Source organism: Arachis ipaensis, chromosome B9, assembly GCF_059453495.1.
Source record: "Arachis ipaensis isolate K30076 ecotype BB chromosome B9, ASM5945349v1, whole genome shotgun sequence".
Lineage (NCBI taxonomy): Eukaryota > Viridiplantae > Streptophyta > Magnoliopsida > Fabales > Fabaceae > Arachis > Arachis ipaensis.
Window position 1 is genome coordinate 147,789,624 of NC_142444.1, and position 12,473 is coordinate 147,802,096.

General features: G+C 33.7%; 1 pseudogene; it reads right to left on the minus strand.

Moving 5' to 3' along the window:
• Window positions 1-3,685: 3,685 nt before the first annotated feature.
• On the minus strand, window positions 3,686-4,501 carry LOC148546728 (lectin pseudogene; annotated as a pseudogene).
• Between the last annotated feature and the right edge of the window lie 7,972 nt (window positions 4,502-12,473).

Below are 12,473 nucleotides of genomic sequence, written 5' to 3' on the forward strand. Positions count from 1 at the left end.
CACCAGCCCACTACCCCACATCTCCAGCAAACGTTACGTCTTCAGCAGCAAACCCCAGCCATCGATAAAAAATGCGAAAAACCCAAATCAATGGCCAGATCTCACCACCGTTCCAGTTACCAACACATATTTAATACAGCTGTCTTCATAGTTATCGCCAAAATTCAAAAGAATGACCTATTTTTCAAATCCAATAATAAACAAATTAAGCTTGGGGGCTCCAACCACACCAAGCCATAGCTTGGCCCCCTCGATGCACCTAGAAAACCACATCCCAAAATCACGAGAAACAGACAGAAAATCTACCATAGATCCTGGTCCCGAACTATAGCTCATATAAGCTTAACCTGTTTATAGCTCGACTTCTAAAACAGGTCAATCTTGGGGCTATGATCCGTTACCCCAAGAACGGTCTATACCAGAAACTTTGGAACTAGGATCAACACATAACCTCCCCGCAAATCTCTCCACGTAAAAACTAAAGCCCCGAATCTCGGGCTACCAACAAGGACCACGTCAAAACCGATAACAAATGATACAAATAACTACCTTCAATATCTCCATTATATATAGGTGACTTACTCAGTCACAGGTATGATATACATTCAGTCTTACTCTGAATTACCTTAGATTCTTACTTACTTGAGCGTTGGAGTCCCTTAGTAGGTGCCCAACGCCGCCTTCCCAGCAATTAGACGACGTTCCACACTTTGTGCTCCAAGGAAAGCCGGTTCGAACTCCCACGAGGCGAGCTATACCTCAGAGCGTCCAGATCCACACAGGAACATATGTAATGCCCAACACTCATGAGACAGAGATTCCATCAGATATGGCAGTACTTCTCTGGTGTATCTTGAAAGGGAAGCAACTATACCTTCCAAGACTCATCAGGTGGTATATGGTCTAGACCCATGTCAAGGGCAATCTGGCATCCCCTGCTTGATCATGCAGATGGGTCACCAGGCTGAGGTACCCTGGGGGGATGGGGATGAGAGGTCGGTAGTTGTTGCTGCGAAGAAAGTCATTCCACACGACAATTGGTTTAGACCTTAGTCATCCACCAGACACCAAGGTCGTAGGGCACCCACCACCACTACAGAGGCAGCCACATCCTCAGCAGTAGCAAGACCCTCAGCACCACCTTCAACACCTTCAACACCATCTATACCAGCAGCACCATCATCTACTTCGCAGCCGATTTACCGTCTTGTGCAGTGCCTCTTCGAGGGGATTGATCAGATAGAGCATTGCAACAAACGACATTATCAACACTTAAAGAGGATCATAATCTCTGGCGGTACTAATATTCCACCTGAGCCTGACACCCCTTCAGAGCATAGTGATGAAGAGGAGGCCTAGGCCAGTGAGACGGAGGAGCCCCAGTCCCCAGCAGGAGGCAGTAGAGATGATGGCGACGACTCCTTCCACTCAGCTTGATTTGATGAGTATTGAGGCCGATGCTAATCTTTAAGTGTGGGGAGGTCATCATACATCAGCCAGATTATTTAGTTGTGAATTGTTCTAATTCCAGACACTTTTATTTCAATTTTCAGTACTTGCATCTCTATTTTAGTATGTTTTTGGACTTTTGTATATATTTGTTGCTTTGAATGCTCTTTAATTTTCCGCACTCTTTACCTTTTGCTTATATATACTCTAGACTTTTATTTTAGCTCTGCATACCTTTTATCATCTTTTGTGTTAGTCGGTATATATACCTTTTTATTATTTTTGGGTCATTCTAATTTAATTCTTAACATTTTAAATATCTTATTTTTATCTTAAAAGATTTTAAATTGGTTCAATGTTGTCATACGATTAAATTTCACACGAATAATTAATGAAATGAGTAATGTAAGTATTAACAACATTGTTGTTAAGTCATATATTCTTTTTTATGTTAGAAAAAATATAACCAAATTTTTTTTTTGTAATATTTCTTCTTCTTGATCTCCTTATTTAAAAAAAATCCAAATCCTAACGAGCATCAATGCTTCAAAATTAAAGAATTTTTTTTATGTTGATAGGTCGATTTACATATATATTAAAATCAAATACTATTAACTCTTAAATTTGTTAATTGTTTCTGTCAAATTTAATAATAGAACAATATTTAATCAGTTTAAATTTTTTTTGAAATTAAAGTAGAGCGTTTGAAAATTTTTGAAGCTGAAATAGAACGTTTAGAACGTTGAGGATCAAAATAATACATCTAAAAATCAAATCATAAATAAACAAAGTTAAAATGATTGTTACTACTGTTAGATAGCTTATTATTGATATATATTCATTCATTTTTTTTGAATTAATATTTATCTTTTATTTGTTAAGACATTGTACCATTTCTATATACATGGTTAATTTTTATATCATCTTTGACATATAAGAAGGTTATGATATGTAGGTTTCTATTTTGATAAATTGACTACATAGGCGAAGACAGATAAGGTTGTAACATCTAACATAATGAGCATGTATTATCATGCCTAATATTAAGGTACCAAATTAAATGAATCCTTAAAGTAATATCAATTAAACATAATATCAATCTTGGTTTGTTCCAAAATTAATTAAGGTTGCTTTTGTTTTTTATTCTTAAAAAAAAATACTTTAGATTTATTATATATAAATGAAGAAAAAAGTAAAGCATATAATTAAATTTAAACAAGAACTACCATATTTAGATAGATAATTACTAAAATAGATATGACATTAAATTATAATGTTATTTTTTTAAATATATTTAATTTTTTATAATTTTTTATATAGTATTTTTTTAAATATTTTTAGTATTCTTTGTTAGGACATTATAATTTTTTACTATTATTAATTATAGTTATTTTTTGTTTAATTTACTCTACTTAATGGGATCAACAATTTACATTATAGTTAAAATTAAAATTACTTTCTTATATTATTATTCTATCATTTTTTAGGTATATACGTAAAAATGTTAGTTGTCTTTTTTTAATATTCTTTTTTACATCGTACTTTTTTAGTACTTTCTCGGTATTTTTTAGTACAATTTTAAATTATAATTTTTTACCAATTATGTCTGTTGTTATTTATAATTAATTTTTTATTTAATTTATTTTTTCTAATAAGATAAATCAACACCTAAATTACAATGACAAATTTTATAAAATCAAACAAAAAAATAGAATATATATTTTTTATAGTACTCTTGTACTCATTTATTTAATACTATTTTAGAGTATAATTTTTCATTACTTATAATTTTATTATTATTTTATGATTAATTTTTTATTTAATTTATTCTCTCTTCAGTAGGATTGAAAAATAATTTCTCAACTAATAATCAAACCTAGGACGTAAGAAGTGAACCTAAAAGCTAAAACTTTTAGCCTCCCAAAAACATAAGCATAATTAAACTAGTTGTGAATCAAAATTACATACAACAAAATACTAACAAGCATGGTTGTGGTAATTTGTTGTTCTAACCATATTTCCCTTTGGTGCTTCCCGATCCCTTGTCCATGCAGTTAACTAGCTAGGAAATTAGTTACTAGAAGGGATGTTTTGCACTTTTGAAAAGACAGAAGGAAGAAATAAAGGCAAAAACTAAGAAAATAAAGTAAGCATCCATGCATATATCACATAAAACAAGAAACCAAATCCAAACACAAACAACAACAATGGACAGTCTTGCCTGTATCCGTAGTGGCATAACACTTACAGAGACAAACTAAAGACGAGTAGGCTTGTCCTTATTGAATTAAAATAAAAGACACAACACAAACTTGGCAACAAGTCAACATCTATCGATGTTCCTTTTCAGTTAGACTTGAAGATCCAAGACAGAATCTCAGTAGTCTGCGAGAATTGTCCAGTGGAAGCAGATATTCCAATCTTAACCTTTTCAGGCAGCTTAGTGCTCAAATCGACATCATAAGTAAGAGTGTCGGGCTGGCTGTGGAGATATGTAGAGACATGGACAGTTAACTTCTTATGAGCAGAGTTATATGTTATCTTTGCAGTAGTTATCGCTGCATCATGAAAATTCCAGTAACAAACTTTTGATGACCTGATAGAGTTAACATCAACTCCGATGTGCGGATAATTGGGATCCCCAATATCGGAGTTGGAAAAAGTATCGAATTCAACAGCAACAATTCTGTCAGATGCATCATTAAAGAGGCCGAGAAACTTTCCAGAAGATTCAGGAGGAATTTCAGTGTCAGCACTAGCAAGGAAGAAGGCAAGACCATCACCAGGTCCAGGTGTATATTCAGTGTTATAGGGTTTTGAGATGCGAAAGACGAAGGTGGTTTCAAATCCTGCTCGGAGGCCACTGTGGTCGTAGAGGTGCACAGGGTCGGAGAATAAGACTCGGCCAACTCTGTTTCCCAGTGGGTTGCCATCGTCGTCCAGATTGGTGAGTCGAATGATATGGTGATCGGTAATGGTTGCGTCTCCTTGGAATTGGATCTCCTTGGAGTGCTTAGGGTCAAATTTGTGCAAGTTAAATGAGACACCCATGGCTATGGTTTTGTGGTTTTTGGAAATGAAATGAGATGTGAGGGATCTGTATGAGTTTGGGATGGGATGCCAAGCCTACTGCACCAGCTCGGTATTTATAGTGTGGCGATTGGTCTAATTAAGTACCTTAGCTTCCTTCTTAAGGTACATAATAGGTAGTGTAGCAAGTGATGATCAACAAAAACAAAATACAAAAGATATTAGATAGGTCGTTGTTTTTCACATGCATGGCCTTTAACAACCATTAACAGTTTAACACTACGTCACGTCCATAGTGTAATATATATGGCGTCACCCTCTAGCTTCATCACCTATCATAAATGCTTCTTATTTATACTACGCGTTATCACTTACTCGATTCAATTATTGAGGATTACAATGTGAGATCCCTTAATACCAGAAGAAGACCGTGCTAATATAGTCCTTCATTCTAGTTTAGCTAGATCGGTGGTCCATGATGATAAATGCTTATACTACCAACTACTTTTAATTATTTGTACTGCAAGTCTGCAACGTGTATGTGAATGCATGACTATGAGGCAAGGATATTAATCCTATAGCTACCAAATTCCAACTATCTTCCTATTCTTATATAGTGGAATTCAAAATGTGACGATCTGTTTCTATATCCAAGAGAGCTAGAGTTGCAGTGCGGTGCTGCTAATACGAAGCTAAGAGTTCTTGGAGCCGACACCCAAAGAGTAGAACTGTTTTTGTAGCCTCCAGCCTTTGGTAGCAGGGTCTTAGGGTATCGAAAGATTATTTTATATTAATAAATTGAGAGATGTAAGAGTATTATCATAATTTATTGTTTTTGTTCATCATTTAGCTACCAATATTTTATTGTTTTTGGTAATCATTTAGTTACAAATATACAGCTCTGATAAATAAATAAATTGAGAAATGCTGTAAAAAAAATAGGAAAAAGACACTATCAAAATTTATTATTTTTGGTCATTAGTTAGTCATTAATGTTTTAAAGTATGAAATTTTTTATTTAAATAAATATTTTATTTACTAAAATAAATAATTATAAAAATTATTACAAAAACAAGTCTTCCAATCTTATCTCATTTACACTATAAATAAGTTTTGTTTATAATGTAAATGAGATATATGAAATTTAAAAAAGATATACATATCTAAACGAGATACATTTACAATAATTATCTCGTTTATACTGTAAACGAGGTATTTGTATTTGTAAATATAAAAATATAATTTTTTAAAATAATAAAAATATTAATAATTTAAATTGGACCAAAAAACGTTTCAAATAACAGTAAAGATGGACGGTTTTAAATAATAGAAAAATAGACGGTTTAAAAATAATATAAAAAATAAACGGTATTAACTAACTAATTAATGGGTGATTAGGCGTATCACGTAATTTAAAACTGTCCATTTAAAATTAATATATTATTTTTTTAGAAACCAACCCATTTTTAAACTATTAATAAAAAATTTAGTGTTAATTTACTTCCTTTTTAAGTATATTTTCTTTTAAAAAAAATATACGTTAACGTTTAGCTCCTAAATTAATTACAAAATATTTGTATATATTTATACATATAATAATTAAATTGTCATAATAGAATAAAGAAATTGTAATAAATAAATAGTATAAATTGCTTACACTGAACATACTGTCAGACTAATTTATCGGAGCCTTGCAATCTTATAGGCCCATGTCCCAAAAAAAAAAAGGAAGAGCTATGCAGCATTACGTTCTCAAGTTTCCAATGTTTGTAGGTGATACGGATTCAAAATTTTTTTTGTTATTTTAAATTAAGGAGCAAAATGACCATTTTGTCAAGGTCAAGAATTTAATTATTAGAACGAAAAGTATACGTTGTTAAGATACTATCTACTAATTTTTGACAATAATAATTAATTATTATTTTTTAATTTTTTTAAAAAATAAAATTTGAATAATCAGGATTTAATCAAAATTTATCCTTTTATTTTCATTTTCACTTAAAAATCTTAATCTCTCCCCCAAATCTCCCGTCCTTTCTCCACCCTAGTCTCCTTGCATACGTTGCCACCGATTCATCCGCCATTCGTGCAGGAAAGACAACCAGCATCATGCATCTGCTTCACCGTCATCGCGTCCCTTCGGCCACCCTACCTCGCGTGCAGTCGAGCTCCCACTCGTCGCCTCTCCGCCACGCGTCTTCCATCGCAGCTGTGATGCATCCCCACCTTGCTGTTGCACCGTCCAGAGTCCGCGAGCCCCTGTCGCCGTTGCAGACCGCCGTTAGGTACAGTCACTCAATAGTTCAATCTCTCTCTCCCGTCCATGTGTATGGTATTTGAATTTTGGTTGATCAAGTATGTTATTCACTATTTTTAGAATTTTTGTTGGTGTTATATGTGAATCCACATGTGTATGGTGTTTGAATTTTGAAATATTTTGCAAGGCTGCAGGCCCAAGTCCCAACTCTTTCACGCACCAATCAGTTCAACTATAGAAAAGATGTGTTTTTTCAGGTAAATTCCAACTCATTAGAATTGAAGAATTGCTTTTCTTATTATTTTATTTGATATTAAATATTTGAGGAAAAGAGAGAATAGGGTGTTCCAATCCAATGTAAGGGCAATTTCAAATTTCCAATGATTGTCTATCCCATAAGTAGGATTATGATTTTTCAATTTAGGAATTTTGGTTTGTTGTGTGTGTTCATGGAGTAATAAGAAGTAGAGCCATTTTTTTTACTCGTTGAAAGTCATGACTTATTTTGTGGATAAATTAAAATCTTGACTAGTCAGTAAAGATTTTAACTTGTATCACCTACTGAAGAACAAAATTTGTCTAAGGAAAGCCTGTGAGTGTCGGTGCTTAAACATGAATATTTCTAGCTTAAACTCCTATAATGCACTGATTATGTTTGTAATCTTACTCCCTTAAGCTGTGGATTTTTCGTTTTTTGAGGTTTCAGATGTGTCTTCCTCTATTGGTATAGCATGTTTCTTTTTTATATGTTCTGAATGTTTCTATTTCGTAAGTTTTGAATTTTTTTTTTTTTGTGTTTTGGATGTCTTTTGTTAAAGGTTTTGAATTTTTTTTTGTTATTGTACATTTGCTGAGTAAAAAACATACAAGAAGAAGAAGACGACATCCGAAAATAGCCTTTAGATGAGAGTGCTGGTTGTTGATGATGATCAATTATGGCTCAAGATCCTTGAAAAGATGCTCAAGAAGTGCTCTTACCAAGGTAACTACTAACTGTTTCTTTTAATCATCATATCATTGCTATGCTTTGTTGATATTATTAGGGTCCAATTGTTAATATATATGATAAAGAATTATGTTTCCTTTCCTTTTCTTTTCTGTTTTAGAATAGTTATAATTCCTTGTTGTTGCTGTGTATTTATACAAGTGACTCTTACTGCAAATAAAACAAGCATATCTTATATATTTGTGCCATTTAACTTATCATTCAAGTTATTATTCGTGCCATTTAAGTCTATCTCTTAATCAAATAATACAAATTGTGATTGCTGACCAAATTAAAATTTTTTCACTATGTTAATAAGACTTGTCTTTGTTTCACAGAAGTTGGTCCCTAGAAAATTCTAGATTTGATCAATGTATCATGGCTTACCAGAGAAAATGTTGGTAAATGGTGGTTTAGTAGTATATTTAGTGTGGATTATTTTTTAATGCAAATCGGATCTTCCAACTATGATACATGGTGTATTTTTGGTGGAATTCTTTTATGCAAGTTGCATGTTTCCTTTCAAATTTGTTCTAATTTTTGTCTTGGTAGCTATCAATTGTAATAATCTTATGCATATTTTTTTTGTTTTCTGCAATATAGTAGTAGATTTTTCATGTAAATCAGTGGATGATTATCAGCTTAAGCCTCGCTAGTTGCTTAATTAGTTTGATGGAATATGTATATATGGCTCCACAGCAATATGATTCACATTACATTTGTGTGCTTAAATTAATTATTTTGCATTATTTATGCTTCAATTCATCATTGCGCATGCATTGATGCACATTATTTTTTTCAAATTGTTTTATGTATATAATTGACTAATTTACTTTTTGCATGGTGATTTTTCTCAGAAAAATGATCTAGCAGCCACTAAAATTGGAGAGGTCAATTCTGTTGTTAGAGCGAATGAATGATTTTTACCTGATTTTTTACACAATTGTAGCATACGTGTTTTTGTGTGTGATACACCGATATTATTATAGTATTCTTTTTTGTGTGATACATTGATACTTTTAAAGCATTGAGAATGGTGAGTCATCTTCATAAGTACATGTTATTCTATTGTTATAAGGCATTAAGAATGAGCGAGTCATATTCATAAGTACATGTTATTTTACTATTATAAGTTTTCCAGGTGCAAACTTTAAAGCGAATCAGCACTAGTTATATGAGTTCTATTTATGGAGGAAACAACTTAGGAGGTTCTGGTTAGCAGAAGTCAATTTTGCAAGTTTATATTTTCAAGTTTTTAAAGAAATATTTTGTCTTTTTTCTTGTTTACCAAAAGAATCTCCATGGAAGTTTTATTACGAAAACTCAGGTACAAAAATCATATCCTCTCAAGACACTTCCTGTTAAGACACATCTATAAAAGACACTTCCATAAATAGACATATCCGTAAACATATGCATAAAAAGACACCTCCATTAAAATGACTTATCATTCACCTCTATTAAAAAGATACATCATTTAAAAAGACATATCATTTGAAGACACATTTACAAAGGATACTTCCATTAAAAAGACAGATACATAAAAAAGACATATCATACAAAGACATAACCACCAATGACACCTCCCTTTAAAAACACATGCATAAAAAGGTACCTCCCTTAAAAACACTTATCCTCTGAAGACATTTCCAATAGAAGACACCTCCGTTAAAAAGACACATCATTTAAAAAGACATATTCTCTGAAGACATATTCACAAAAAACACCTCAGTTAAGAAGACACATTCACAGAAAACATGTCCATTAAAAAGACACATGCATGTGAAGACATATCCTCTGAAGTCACATTTACAAAGGGCGCCTTCATATAATGACATGCACTGAATTAGACGCGTCCAATGAAGTTATAAGTAGAATACATTTTCATAAAAGTCGCTTCAAAACATTAACTTGTTAAAACAAACCAACTGTATGTCGGAAACCAAAAGACTCATCAATGCCCCAATATAGGATTCACATCCATAATAGATAGAACTTCTATGAAGTATCCAAATTTTTTTTTCCATAGTCTAACTAGAAACGCCTACTAGCAAGTAAGACAATCAACATGTGTAAGACAAGGAAAATATCAGGATGAAACAAAAGTGATAAAACATAAGTGGGGTATCATAAGACTAATTAATCAAGAATGTTCTATGCAACTTTCTTGTTATCATGTTTCTCTCCGTTGTAATTTTTTTGGGTGTTCCGTTAGTCCTCCGAATCATGCTCTTCATGCTCAGTGTTGTGAACGTTGTCCTAACCTCCTTACGTTTGTTCCTGGGATGATTATGGTGCACAGTAGGTTGAGGACTTTTGTCAAGGAACTTCAGTGCTTGCGCAAGGGCAAAATTATTAGGATCCACAATGATTTCGAGCATTATTTCCTTCCTATATTCCCTCAAGGTGTCCTGTATGTAAAAATCAACATTGCGTAACGGCATTAGTTACTAATACCCATGAGATTTTTGCAGAAATCATTTATTCAAACATCAAGGATTTGGAAGCCCACATTATCCCATTGTTGCATTTTACCGCCTTTAGTCCAGTACTTTATGAATTTACAGACACATCCAAGTAAGTTTATACAAACAACACATTAGTCCAATAAAGATACATCTAAAGAATTATTTAGTCAAAAGACATAATCATAAATACTTTCCACATCAGAAAATAGTATAGGTTTCAACTTTTCTGTTACCAAATATAAAAAGAGATAAATTCTTTCAATAGCAGCCTCCATTAAACAAAAAAAAATGTTGAAATATTGACCAAATCACAATTAAATTCAGTTCATGACAAGCAATTTTAAGATTAGACACGTTAATCCAGTAAAGACACTTTTAAATGAGTTTTCACTCAAAAGATACACCCATGAAATATTTCAACATCAACATATACTAATCCAGCAAAAATCATGTAGAAGTGATAATTAACATACTTAACATGAACAAAATAAATTAAACTCAATAACTAACAAGTATCCATATAATATGAACAATGGAACATAGCATAAAAACAAACTTAACTTAAAGACCTAAACACGTTCTAGCCAAAGATTCTAATTTCATCAAATAAAATCCATATGATACTATACTTATAATAAGATCATGCAAGATACATAAATAAGCACTAACCAAGGAGGTAACTCAATAGCAGATTCACGGCAGTGCACGGTGAACCGAAGCAGCGTGCGTGCAGACTGCAGAGCCGAGTATGCATGGGTGAGGCACCATCATCTGGGTGAGTAGCGAAGACGATGCGACTTCAATCGCACGACTAGGTGGTGACCTTCGATCAAAGCTTGCCAATGGAAGACCTGTGTCGCCGTTGATGGAAGCTTGACGGCGGATGCTATAATGGTTGATGTAATTGCGGGCAGAATTGCTGGCGGCGCTGACCTGAGTTGACACTGGTGACAAGAACGCGTTGGAGGTTGACTGTTCGAAGACACAGCCGTCAGGGGTTTGGGGGGTGGAGGTGTTCTACACGGTAAAAATCAATATGAATTAGGTTGGCGGCGGCGACTGGCGGAGATGACAATTCTGATGGCTATGCGGCACTGGAGAAGGATATGGGGGTTGGGGGAGTGTGTCCACGGTAAGAAAATATGGGTATAGAATAAATTAGGGTTAGTGTGGTAAACTAGTGAAATTAGGAATTAATCTGGGTTAATTTGGGATGTCGCTTTCGGAATTAAGTGGGCTTGGAGTCCAGCCCAATTAAAGTTGGCAGATGTTGGCAGAAATGCTATTGGTAACGTAGCGGGATTGTTAGAAGAATTACATATGCTAAATTTAATAGAGGAGGTCAACGTTATTTCGCAAGAAAACGGAGATTAAAATTAAAATTTAGGAAGTTGTCGTCACCTAGTACTTTTGAAGACTAGGTCAGATGGGAGGAGGATGCGGCAAGAGGAGGCAAAGTTGTCGTCAGCGAGATAGTGGAGCTTGACGCCATAGAAACTCTTGCGGAGTAGCTTCACCTTCATATCCATATGCTCGGTTCAGGTGCCTATTCAAGGGATGCAACACGAACAAGAACCACTGGTGATTCAGACTATTGAAATCAATGGTGTGTGTGAAGAATCACTTTGTTGAAGCGTTTGTGTAGTTGGTGCTACCTAAAAACATGGTGGTCACCATTGGGAGAGGGATGCAGGTGGACATGGAGGCTGTGTTGGCGGTGGTAGTGGTGATGGAAGTTGGAGGAGAAGTAGGCTTGGTTTGAAAGGAAACGAGAATGTGGAGTTAGATTTGAAATTTGAGAAATTATATTTGGGTAATTTTTGAAATATTTCAATTATTGTTTCCAAAAAAATTCAATTTTCTATGTCTCCACTTTCTAAAAGTATTGAAGAGACTGAAATTTTGTGTCCGGAGACTAAAATTTTAGTTCTAATCTTTAACTACCAAATACAATACTGAGTCTTAATCCCCGAATCTCAATTTCTGTATCGCATACCAAAGCAGCCTAAGGTGATATGAAAAAAGATAAACAAAATGTCATGAATTGAAATTGAATAAGAAAGGTACATTAAAACTGAAATAAAAAGAAAAAAGATAGGTTAAAATTGAATACAAAGAGAATCACTCTACTTTCTATCCAATTTTTTGATGTAACAAGAAAATGACTCTTCAACCTAACTTGTCCACATCATAGTTTGAAAATTGAATTGAAGGGACTCCTCAACCTTCTACCCAATTTCCCGTGCAATAAGAGAGGAACTCACTCAACCTCACTTGTCCACAC